General features: G+C 37.9%; 1 protein-coding gene across 2 annotated transcripts in view; it reads right to left on the bottom strand.

Annotated features, from left to right (window-relative positions):
- The window catches only part of FER (FER tyrosine kinase), a 374252-nt gene extending 363782 nt beyond the window's left edge, over positions 1-10470 (bottom strand). The window contains exon 1 of one of the 2 annotated variants that reach the window (XM_019727984.3): positions 10335-10470. The gene's annotated coding sequence lies outside the window, so the exon portion shown is untranslated. The remainder of the gene's footprint in view (positions 1-10334) is intronic. The other variant, XM_019727983.3, reaches the window with a different exon arrangement.
- Between the last annotated feature and the right edge of the window lie 2979 nt (positions 10471-13449).

Below are 13449 nucleotides of genomic sequence, written 5' to 3'. Positions count from 1 at the left end.
ACTAAAACTATGGGTAAGAGAAGCTCTTTTTATGTTGCACTTGCTAAACTGGAAGAATGTAAGCCAGGAGCCATCAGAGAGCTCCACATGGAGAAAGCCTACCTGAAAGTATATCTAACACAAGAGAAAGCCACAGACAACGTCCTCAGACCACTGTTTGAGCCCACTGAATCCATCTGTACCTGAAGACAGTACACTCCTGGGCGCCCCAGTGTCCTAAACTAGGGTTTGGGTCTCATACAACTGAAGGCAATTGAAAAATCTATTATTATTACCAGTTATTAGATGAAACTGATATCAGTTTTCAAATGAAAAACTGAAGCCTAAAGACCTAAATTATTGGCCTAAATTCATACAACTAATTACTGGTGGCAAAGAGTGAACCCTAGGCAGGTCTGGTTCTAATATCCATGCTCTTTCTACTACATCATACTCTCTCTCAGAAAAACAGTCTGAAACTCCTCTATGCTTTATGATTACCTGTAACCATAAAGTAAGTCCTCACATGGAATGAGTCCTCTATTAACATTTGTACAACCAAAAAAGGAAGAATCTTATGTCGTTCTGCTCTCTGTCCCATTCCTGCAACAACTTGTCTGTGTGACACAGAACACTTCTGCGTTATTGTTATAATGGAGGCTACCTCAAGGACAAAAGGTGATTTCTTCACCATCTCCATCCTCTTTCAAAAACCAAGATATTACTGCATATAATAGCAAGTGTTTCTAAGCTAAGTCACTTCAATCCCAGAATACCGGATCTAGTCACAGGGTAAATCAAGATTCATAATACGTAATAGAAATCAGAACCTTAAAAAGAGGCCCTCACCAAGCTCTAGCTACTATTCCGTCATAAATAATTGTGAAACTCACAAAAGGACACCTATATTATCCTACAAGTGAGACGCTTACTTTAGTATTTTAAGATATTTATAACAATTACATTCACTTCTAGAAAGTAGGAGCTATTTATAAAGTCAAATCTCTTTCAAATATTGTTGAGGGTGAGAGAGAAGGGAAGTGAAACAGATCCCTGACATTTTCAAGAAATTCGTCTAAAAACTAGAATTTTTGTCATAGCTAGAACATCCGATAACAATGTTTCACAAGTTAACTTGTTTCCCTTGAAGGTGGTGGATTAATTCACATCCAGATCAAAGACTCACTGCATTCAACATTCCAATTTTAAACTTATTCAAAAATGGCCATTTTCTGGTTAAGATCCACGACTTTCTTAGGCCTCTTTACTTTTTCTCCACTTTTGGCAGCTGGCTTTCTTTTTCAGGAAATTTTTTTTACAAAGAAACATTTTATCACTTAACAAAAGTTATAATATAGGACAATCTCAAACAGAGAACAAGCCACCACAAGATATGGGCATTGGGCAGTTAGCTAAGATCATGCATATCTTAAGGTCTCACTTCCAATAAGAGGAATTCATTTCAGCAAAACTGCAAATGTGTCACCATGGACCTTAGAGTCATTCCCAAGAGTTAAAACCGATATTAAATCCAGGACAGCTAATGGTTTACTATATTTACACTTACCATTTCTATTTATTTCAGGTTTAGCATGTGAAAGACCTAAATTCATACCCCAGGTATCACTTCACAGCTGGACCTCCTTGGATAAACGCAGGACCTGAGATTGGTTCCAGATCACAAAAAGAAAATATGTACAAGCTATCCAATTTACAGGGTTGTCATAAAAATAAAAACAAATGTACAAAAAGTGTCTAGAACTTTTAATAGGCACTAAACAAATATTAATGCCCCTCACCCATAACAATCTAAATCCACATAACTTACTAAAAAACTTTTACTGACAGAAACTATTTCTACCTTGGAGGTTAAAAGATTGAGGAGTGGTGAAAAAAAGGGAATATGCAAAAACAAATAATTATACCAATGTACTATGTTATTATATATCTGTAAGAGAAAAATCAGCCTCCTGCTTTGTCAAATGTTTCTGTTATATATAAATCTAGATAAAGATGCTTATACTTTGTCTAACGTAACTGTTCATAAGTAATTGGAATAGTGTTCTAACAAGTTATTTCCCATTAATATTTATCAGAGACAACAGCATTATTCAGTTCCCTTTAATTACTCTACTATTGCCAATTTCTTCAATGCAGAGAAAGTAAAAAAGCCTGACAAAGTGATGGTACTTAACCAGAATATACAAATTTGGAGTAAATTCAGAAAGGATATGAAATGTGACAGTGACTAGATCTGTGTCAGAAAGTCCACCATACACCACAGACTCTATACTGAAACAAAAAAGCGATGCTTGAAAATATTTCCTTTGCTCCAAGGTAAAGCAAAATTTGCAAAACCTTAGTGGAAGTTGGAATTATGATTAATCTATATAAGAGTATAAGAGAGAAAACATTCGATTCTAAAGAAATATATAATTCAAGAGAAAGTCAGGACACTGTATAAACATTTCATTTTCAAGAGGTGGTGTGGATATGGGGTGGCTTCTAAGCCAGTTGTTACCTGTGTAAGGTGAAATGAACAAAAGAGTCCTACCAACCAACAAGAGAAGATTGGCAAGTCCTCCCAAGCTAGACTTTCAGAGAGCAGAAGGGACACATACTGCAGAAGTGTTCAACTCCAAGGAAAAAACTATCCATCAAACAGCAGCAAGCATCAAGCCTTACAGTGATCAAGGACTAACTTTTCAACTTTGTGACAATGCAGTAGGCTTTGTGATTAAGCCAGAAATACACTTGTTCTGCAAACCCCAAAACAGAAGAGTCAGGCATAGGAACCTCTGCACATATACTAATGATGTAATGCAAACCCATCCAGCCTTCATTTTGGAAGCAAAAAAAAAATGATTTAACAACTTTAATGACTCAAGTCCTATTATAAAATTGTTAAGGGTCTGAAGGGATCACTTATATTTTTCAATTAAATTTGATTGTATTTTATGGCGGTCGTTACATCCTGGATCCACAAAGTTTTTGAGAAGTACCCTTGCTAATGTCAAGGGTCTAAGAACAAAGATTTTCTAAGTCTTCATTTCTAACTATATATTATACATACTACATCCACACAGGATGAGTTACTTAAAAGCAGTCACATTCACAGAAATGTAATTCTAAAGATACTTTTCTGACTGAGCCAATGTAAAAAGCATTTTCATATACTAAACACCTAAAATATATTCTAGTATTACATTAAGAGTTTCCCCTTCTCTTAAAACCATTTGTCCCACTATGGAAACACTTTTTCTGCAAGTAAAATAATTTATACTGAAAAACTAATTTCGTATTGGCAGAAAAACAGACACATAGACCAATGGAATAGAATTGAGAACCCAGAAATAAAACCACATAAATATGGACAGATAATTTTTGACAAAGAAGCTAAAAACATACAATGGAGGAAAGACAGCCTCTTCAATAAATGGTGCTGGGAGAATTGGATAGCCACATGCAAAAGAATGAAACTGGACTGCTATTTGTCACCATGTACCAAAATTAATTCAAAATGGATCAAAGACTTAAGCATAAGACCTGACACAATAAACTGCATAGAAGAAAACGTAAGTGCTAAACTTATGGACCTTGGGTTCAAAGAGCATTTTATGAATTTGACTACAAAGGCAATGGAAGTAAAAGCTAAAATAAACGAATGGGACTATATGAAACTTAAAAGCTTCTGCACAGCAAAAGAAACCATCAACAAAATAAAGAGGCCACCAACTGAATGGGAGAAGATTTTTGGAAACAGTGCCTCCGATAAGGGGCTAATATCCAGAATATACAAGGAACTCATGCAACTCAACAACAAAAAAACAAACAACCCAATTGAAAAATGGGCAGAGGATCTAAAGAGACATTTCTCCAAAGAGGACATACAAATGGCAAATAAACATATGAAAAAATGCTCAACATCACTAACCATCAGAGAAATGCAAATAAAAACCACAATGAGATATCACCTCACCCCAGTCAGAATGCCTATCATCAACAAGACAAATAGTAACAAGCGTTGGAGAGGCTGTGGAGAAAAAGGAACCCTCATACACTGTTGGTGGGAATGCAGACTGGTGCAGCCATTATGGAAGGCAGTGTGGAGGTTCCTCAAAAAATTACGAATAGAATTACCATATGACCCAGCAATCCCTCTCCTGGGTATCTACCCAAAAAATCTGAAAACATTTAGAGATAAAGACACGTGTGCTCCAATGTTCATTGCAGCTTTGTTTACGGTGGCCAAGACATGGAAACAACCAAAATGTCCTTTGATAGATGAATGGATAAAGAAGTTGTGGTATATATACACAATGGAATACTATTCGGCGGTAAGAAAAGATGATATAGGAACATTTGTGACAACATGGATGGATCTTGAGAGTGTTATGCTGAGTGAAATAAGTCAGACAGAAAAAGCAGAGAACCATGTGATTTCACTGATATGTGGTATATAAACCAAAAACAACAAAAGAACAAGACAAACAAATGAGAAACAGAAACTCATAGACACAGACAATAGTTTAGTGGTTACCAGAGGGTAAGGGGGGTGGGGGGTGGGAGATGAGGGTAAGGGGGTTCTAATATATGGTGATGGAAGGAGAACTGACTCTGGGTGGTGAACACACAATGGGATTTATAGATGATATAATACAGAATTGTACACCTGAAATCTATGTAATTTTACTAACAATTGTCACCCCAATAAATTTAAAAAATAAATTTAAAAAAAAAAGAAAAACTAATTTCAACTCTTCTGCAATAATTAGTGTTTATTTACACTTTATTTATAATAAAAGACCATGCTGTGCTCACTTTGGCAGCACACATACTATAATAAAGACCATGGTGCTGTTATTCAAATATTTTTAAATTTTTGCTATCAGTTACTCTGACTTTTAAATGTAAGACTCTTCATTATCAATTCACATAAAATTAGTAATCTTTTCTTCTGTTGCCTTACAAGACTGATTTTAAAAAGTGGAGAGACATTCATTTCAGGAAAACGTGTAACTTGGGTCTCAACTGTAGTACTATAAGGTGTGTCTCAAGTATTTGTTACTAATAATAGTTACACACATTTTTTTTAATGACTCACTTTCCTTAGTAAATCAGAGAAGACTCAAGTTTACCCCTATTATGATGTCACGTTCAATCATTTGCATTCTGATATGCTTTCGTGAGCCGGAGAGGACAAGACGGATTACAGAGAGCACGCTAGGAAACTGCACACTGGTCTAGGTTACACATGTAAATATCTTGTACTAGATGAGAAAAAATACTGAGAATCAGTGACTTAGATAAAATCTTTGTGTTACTGCTAGGTGAGTCAATAAGGAATATCTGGTTCAACTCCGAACTCTTCACTCAGTTCAGCGCTTGCTTCACAGCACTCATTGACCAAAGGGTGGTCTGTGAGTTAAATTGCGTGTATTCTTCTAACAGAACAGAAACAAACTCATAAACCCAGAACATTTTGATGGTTGCCAGATGGGAGGGGGTATGGGGGATTGGTGGAAAAGGGGAAGAGATTAAGAAGCACAGATTGACAGTTACAAAATAGTCATGGGAATGTAAAATATGGCATAGGGAATATAGTCAGTAATATTGTAATAACTATGTATGGTGTCAGGTGGGTACTAGATTTATCGGGGGGATCACTTTGTAAGTTATATAAATTTCTAACCACTATGCTGTACACCTAAAACTAATATAATACATATTAATTTTAATTTTTTTAAAAAAATTTAAAAATTTTAAGAATCTTTGTTGAATGGTGTGGAGAATCAGTGATTAAATTTATATGTAAAATATAAATAGTGTGTGTGCTTTAAGAATTAAAACCCTGTACTTACAGGAGACACATTTTGAAATAGGAATAATTATAAAATGTTCCTCCTTAAAAAAACAATCATATACATCAGTAGGAGGCAGACAATAGTTAACTAAGAGTTTTATTTATTATTACATTAGAAAATATAGTTTAAGTTTTAAACAGATTAAGGAAAAGTGGTTTAGATTGGGGAGGAACACTAGCTAGAGATTTAAGAAAGTAATATTTAGCTTTTCTGTACCACTTTTAAGAAAATATTTGTGGTTTAAATGAAATGAATTTTGGGAAATCATCCAACAAGAGATGATAATCTAAGGTTAAAGAAAAATAATTCAGGAATTCAGACAAACTAGACATATTTTAAGGAAAAACGCATTAAATTTCTGATTATCCTTACTGAGAAACATGAATCGAAGAACTATAAAAGAATTATTTGCTCTGTTTGTACAAATGCAAATGTCATTCAATTTAAGTAAACTTAATGTACAGTATTTTAATTTACTAAGTCTAAAATCTAGGGACTTTTGGGTTGGTAAAACAAACAGTAATAGAAAAGATAAAATCAAAGCTATACTGTAAGGAACTGAACAGGGACTGGCTAAATTAAGGCATTTTTACCTAGATTGTCTAATTTCTTCACAACAACCTTGTGAAGCAATTTTATCATCCATAGATGAGGAAACTATGGTTTAAAGAGATTAAGTAGTTTGACCAAAATTCCACATATGGAAATCCTGATTACTGACTGAAACCCAGATTATCTGGCTCCAAAAAACAAAACAAAACAAAACAAGAATCTTCTTACACTGCACCTTATGGCCTGGCAAGAAACACCTACATTAAAAATGTCAGTCTTTTAATTAAAAACCTTCTAAAAGAGAAGACAATATCAAGCTTATAGTAAGTGGTGATGATGTATAGACTAAAAATTAGTTATAATTTCATCAGTACATATGTTTAAGAAATAATTCTAAATCACGCATGACATTAAATTTTAAGAAGCTGCATATGTAATCACCCAAAAATGAAGAAATCTGAAAATTTTTGTAGAAAGGCACTAAGTAAACATCTTGCCTAGATTATTTTGAATTCCAAAGAAAAAACTTGAGGCCACATATTTTGTCACCCATAAAGCAGTTTCATTTGGGTAACGTATATTCATACTTATGAAATAAGCAGTACATAATTGCTTGGATCTGATTCTTTTGTTCTGACTCTAATACGTCCTCTATTTATTCTTTTCCATTTTTCCTCCAGATCTTGGAGCCCTCTTCTAATTTCGGGTAACTGAGTCTCAAGTTCGACAACTCCTGCAAGTTTAGATGCAAGTGCAGATATACTGCAATGAACAGCATAAAACTGCAATGATTGGTAAAGTGTTACAGAAGAAACAAAAGTTTCAGTTATTTTCCAAAGCATTAACTATCATGGAATTATTGGTGACTTTTCTTGTCTCTAGTTTTGCTGAATTGATTTTAAACATTTAGCTTTTATAATAAAAACAGGAAAGGAAGAAGTAAAGGAAAGAGGGAGAGAAGAAGGGAGGGAAGGGGGGATCTTAGAGCCTTGATTTAAAAATATCTAAACATCTTAGTCTTTCCAAAGTTCCCAAACTGACCAGCTTGTTCCCTTTAATATCTCAGTGATGTCGTAAATTAACCATACATTAGCATGCCAAAGTCAAATGAGATATGGACAAACAATAATGTAGTAATCCAAAGATCTATACATTCTGAAACATAGCTCTTAATTGCAATATTTAAGAAATTAGTTATAAAAATTAGGTAAGTATGAAAAACAGATTTAGGATAAACTGAAAACTGAAAAGCAGAATTCAAATACTTGAAGAGTATAGTAATTTCCTAACCATGGAAAAATTACAAATACAATACATATTTATGTGAACTTACAGCCATTTCTTATTTTTTTATTAAACTGAAGTTCTGTATTAAAATATTCTTTAGCAATACCATGAAACAACATCCAACAAAGTTTTGAATCCTATCAAAATACTGACTTAAATCTCAAGATAATTACTTCATTTTCCATTAAATAGTTCTATTTTAACAAGTTCACATTTGTAAGCTTTCTCTTTCCATTACCAAAATACATTCTTATTCCAAAACAATGTATTTAGATGGATCTAATTTATTAAGTATGTTACCAAAACACTGCATAACCAATAGTCCCTTGGACCTGTCTTAAAAAAAAAAAAAAATGGTCATTTTAAAATCAAATACAAAATTAGAATCTACTAACACAGCAGTCCAATTTTAAAACAAAACTTTTATATAACTAGTTCATTAGATTTTTTTTTCTAACCATCAAAATGTAATTTAGTCATCTGGGCCTTGACTTACTAAGATGATTTCCTGCTCATTCACAAGATTGCTTTATAATAGTCTCTCATGGAATTAAATTACTATAGGTTTTACAAACACTACTTCCATCTACAAATGGAAATAAGGACCTTACAATGTTTTGGTATGATACATATTTGTGCTGGTTTTCAAACTTGATCATTTTAGTTCCTCTGTTCCTTAATGTAATAGCTTATGTAACAGTTGTGTTGAAAATGTTATTGCTGTGTAGGTAGTTGGGTAGTTACTGTACAATTCAACTTTTCTGCATTGTTTGAAATGTTTCATAGTGCAATACTGGAGGAAAAGAAAATGGCAAATTTGAAATGGTCACAGACACAGAGTTATAGGTACCTAACAGTTGAAGATGAAATTAAAGTAATTTGTCTTCCAAAAGCCTTGGATTATTTCTTCTAAACTAGACATCAACTTTTGAAGTAGTGCAGAAGCTGCATTAACTGGACCCTAAATAATTTTACATGGTATATATTTAATGCTGCCAATCATCAGTGCAGAAGACAAATCGATTTTCACCAAAGGTCTTTCATGGAAGAAAACGTTTCCACTTACGCCTATGTACTCTCTTAACATATTCCCAATACCTTAGGAAGCATACCGTGTTTCCCAAAAAATAAGACCTCACCAGAAAACAAGCCCGAGCATGATTTTTCAGTATGATATCCCCTGAACATAATTCATAATGCGTCTTTTGGAGTAAACCTTAATATAAGACCCGGTCTTACTTTCCTGGAAACACGGTAGTTCCCTTGGCTGGCGAGGACTAACAGAAAAGATTTCCTGGATTTCAAAAGGTACACTCAACCTTCCTTTGCACTAACTGACAAATGTGTGGCTTTTCACAAATATGTCTTCAAAAAGACCAAATAGGTATATCAGGACTACAGCATTGCACCAGTGAACTAATGCTATTTTGCAACATTTTTTAAAATCCTGTTCCCATTCCGTAGGTGGAAGAGTATTTTCTAATCTAAAATAGTTTTGGTCTATTCTTACTGATTTTCCTGTTACACGTTTATATATAGTGACTCCGTTTGAGAAATTTTTTATCTTGAAATAGCTGGAGAAAAATGGTACCACCCCTTTAGAGTAGTTGATGTCAAAGTGACAGTGACACCACTATGATTAACGCAGCTTCTTACGAATTGAAACGATGAAGGCTTTTTTTTTTTTTAATCATAAGGCGAACAACAGCCTTAAGGCATTTTTATATTTGGAATTGCGCAGCACTAGATAACATCACAAATGTACAAGATAAAATACGACAACTTCACAGGTAAGTCTTTAATTTGTGCACGAGGTACCCCGGCGGTGCTGATACCAACCCCCATGAGCGTGTTTCAGAAAGTTGATACTAAGGCAGAAAGCTGAGCCAAAGGTGTCTTCAAACACCTCCTCACCCTAAATAGCAAGGCAAGAACACAGCAGAAATTGCCCCGGCTGCACTAGCTTTACACTTAACAGTTTATCTCGACTGTCTCTTCCAGGTCACCTCTGGACCAGACAGGAGCAGGGATAGGAGGCGGGCGGAGGGACAAGGGATGAAAGCAGGAGGTGGGGAAGCTGACCCACAGGAGAAGAGCTGGAGTCGGACTTCGGGGGTCAAGGGAGACTGCAGGGCCCCGGCGGCAGGCAGGGATTGGGGGAACACCTAGGAGTTGGAGGTCGCCGCCACAGCGGGAGGGCCGCGTCAGGAGAGGGACGCACGACGGGGATGCAGGCGTGATGGGCAGTGGCCACAGTACCCCCTCCACCGCCCCACACCCTGCAGTCCCCCGACCCAGCGACGGGGCGGGGCCGTGGCACCCGCCCCCTCAGCCTCCTGTCCCGGGTGAGTGGGAGAAGCGGGCCTCGCCGGGCCCAACGGGCAGCCGGGCCCAAAGCCCCACGCAGGAATGCTCTGCCACGGCCGGAGGACGGGCGGGAGACCCCGCAGCCTGGGGCGGGGGAAGGGGGGTGGCTGAGGGCGGAGGAAGAGCCTTCGGCGCAGCCGCCGCAGCCAGGGCTGAGTCCCAGGCGCCCCTCTGCGGGCAGGGAGTGTTGCCCCCGTTCTCCGATGGCCTTCCCTTCTCTTCCCCCCTCCCCCGGCGTTGCCCCAGGCAACAGCGCCCGCAGCCGGCGGCGCGAAACTCACTTACCTAGAACCTGACAAGCAGGAGCCCCTCAGACACGGGAGCCAGTCACCACCCCGCGTCACGGGGGCCGCCACAGCCAATGGGCACCGCTGTCAGAAAGCTCTGCGGCCAATCCAGCTGCACTCCGGTCTCCGGGCACCCTCGAAGGTTCAGCCAATGGGCACGAGCGGAAGGCGGGCGCTCCCGTCCGGCCCCCCAGCCCCCTCCTCCACCACCTCCCAGGAGGCGGGGCGCGGCCGATTGGCCCCGACACCCGAGGGGTGGGACTCGGGCTCTAGGCCCGGTGGGCGCGCGTGGACCCCGGGCAGTGGGCGCGGCGAGGGGAGGTGTGGAGCTGCGGCCCCCGCCTTCTGGGCCTGCTCCCGGGTTCGGGTGGGGTCCCGAGGTCCTGTTTATGCTGCTCTCTTCGTCCCTGTAACCCGCTCCTCTCTACCAGTGTCCGGAGCTGCCGGGTGGGAGTGAGGGCGGGATGGGCCGGAGGCGGACGGCGGCGTCACAGGAAACTTTGGGAGACTCGCCTGGCCGCGGCCGGGAAATGGCCGGGCCGGGGGATGATAAGCTGGGGCGGACTGGAAGGGACTACTCGGCAGATCGGAAAGAAATTCGTAGAGTGGGAGCGGTCGGGTGATTAAAATGCTGAGTGTCCCCGCGGGGTGATGAGTGATCCCGGGAGCTGGTATCTCCGGGAACGGAAGCTGCTTTGGGAATGCGGACCTCCCCCCCCCCCTCCAAATTCGCATTTTTCACCCTCAGAATCAGTCGCTTTTTTCTGTACATTTTGCTGGCAGCAACTGTAACGCTGATTCCTTTAGAATGGTTTTCGGCTTCTCCAGTGGACTCTGAATGCCTTAAAGGCAGGGACTATGTCTTTCTCATTCCCGTAAGCCACAGTGCCTGAGACTCAAAAAAAAAAAAAGCCTCAATACTGGAATTATAATAGATGTTGTTTAAAAGCGCACAGCAGGTCCTGTGAACGGTCCCTATAATAAGCCCTTACCTCTTGGAGAGTCTAGAGTACATGAAAAACCCAAATTGGTTTGCTCTTCCAGTGAGGGCTGTTTCTAAACCGTCCTTCATCAAAAGAATTTAGTGGAAAATGAGTAATGCGAGATAAAGATAACTAGGTGATCTGTAACAGTATGACAGGTATTCAAGGGTGTGATCCTGTAGCCGACCTTGAGGCATTTAAGGCACTGAGTGTATCCTGTACTTGGTTGAGCCGCATTCTTTGCCTGGAGCAAATCTAACTTCAGCCAATCCCATCTCCACCCTACATCCCTTTCAAACTTTTGAATTACGTGGGAGCCAACGAGGGGTGAATATATGTTTCAAAACAGGGTTATTTATCTGGCAGTAGTAAAAGCCCTACACACAGAAAAACAAAATTTCAGATTGGATGTTTCTTGTCTACTGTTTCAAAGTCAAAGAACCCAAAATATTTTGTAAAGACAAGTCACGTTTTAAAATAAGAGTCTTAGTTTTCCACGTTGAAGATGGAGGAAGAGATTTCCCTTCTCAGAGCATTTGCCTTTAGAAAATTTGAGTATGTTCTCCTCTCTTTGAAATGTATATAAATTCTTTTGAATACTAGATAGGTCATCTGTCAGTTTTTTGTCAGTTTTACTCTCCAGGAATGTCTTTCTCAAGGACAAGGGAGCTATTTCTTCAAAACGCAAATATTTTTTTAAGTGATGGAATATTATTCAGTCATAAAAAAGAAAGGAATTTTGCCATTTCTGACAACATGAATGGACCTTCAGAGCATTATGCTAAATGAAATAAGTCAAAGAAATACAAATACTGTATGCTTTCACTAACATGTGGGATTTTTTTTTTTTTTTTTTAAATAGCTCATAAATACAAAGAACATATTGGTGTTTTGGGGGAGTGGGAGTTGCAATGGGTGAAGGTGGTCAATAGGTACAAACTTCCAGATATAAAATAAATAAGTGACGGGGATGCAGTGTACAGCATGGTAACTATAATTAACAATACTATATTGCATATTTGAAAGTTACTGAAAGAATAAATCTTAAGAGTCCTCACAAGTTAAAAAAAAATTTATAATTATGTATGGTGATGGATGGCAATTAGATTTACTGCGGTGATCATTTCACAGTATATACAAATATCAAATCATTATGTTGTATATGTGAAACTAATATGTTACCTGTCAATTATACTTGCATAAAATAAAAGAGAGATAGCATCCCTATCTCCCATTTTCTGTGGGAGAGTATAGAAGCCTAACTTCAGTAGGCATATTGCTTCAGTGGGCAAGTTGCAAATCTACTGTCTCTCATTAAGAAGTGAGAAATTTGTTTTTCCTCTGGATAAAGCTAATTAGCTAACACAGATTGTCACCCCAATTACCGAGTAAAGTTAAGATGAATTATGTGTGCAAATGGTGTTGTCAAGGCCTCTTACTTGAGGACTAGTTATTATTTTTAAAACATATGGGTTGAATCTGCTTAGCTACATAAAAGGGTGAGGTTACTTTCTGTCTTTGCAATCACTTTGCTGAGTGCCTATAATGCAAATCACATTCTGGTTTAATGCTTATTCAATAATAAAAGTTATTTATTTCTGCACTACCATTGTGGAGAATATTTCTGAGTTGGGAGAAGGTTTTTTTTTAATTCTATTTCCCATCAATACCTATGCCCACAATATTAAGACTATAAAGTTAAAGAAAGTAAAGACTTTTTAGTTTTTAATTTATTCTTGAAAAACAACCTCACATTAGGTGATAACCTTAATATACCTTAGGTGATAACTACAAATACATGTTAATATGTCAGAAATGATAAAAAAAGTTAATGTTTGATATGTATTTTGTAATGACTTAATTGCACAAGCGAAGCCTACACATGTGAAAAAAAACCTCTTAAAATAGAAAATAAATTAATTTTCTATAACAAAGTTTGTGGTATACGTTATGTCAATATGAATGAAATCAACGAATGTTTGTGCATTAAATGGTTAAATAAAGCCAAAATACAACTTTGGGAATTGCATCACCACGGCATATCTTTCCAAGAAGCTTAGGATTTCTCCATCTTTATACAAAGGAATCTAAATCTGGAAAGATGTGATTGGTGAATTAGTTATTACATAT

The sequence above is a fragment of the Rhinolophus sinicus genome, chromosome 3 (genome assembly GCF_057876585.1).
Source record: "Rhinolophus sinicus isolate RSI-liver-muscle chromosome 3, RSI-T2T, whole genome shotgun sequence".
NCBI classification, from domain to species: domain Eukaryota; kingdom Metazoa; phylum Chordata; class Mammalia; order Chiroptera; family Rhinolophidae; genus Rhinolophus; species Rhinolophus sinicus.
This window is presented reverse-complemented; position numbering and strand designations above follow the sequence as displayed.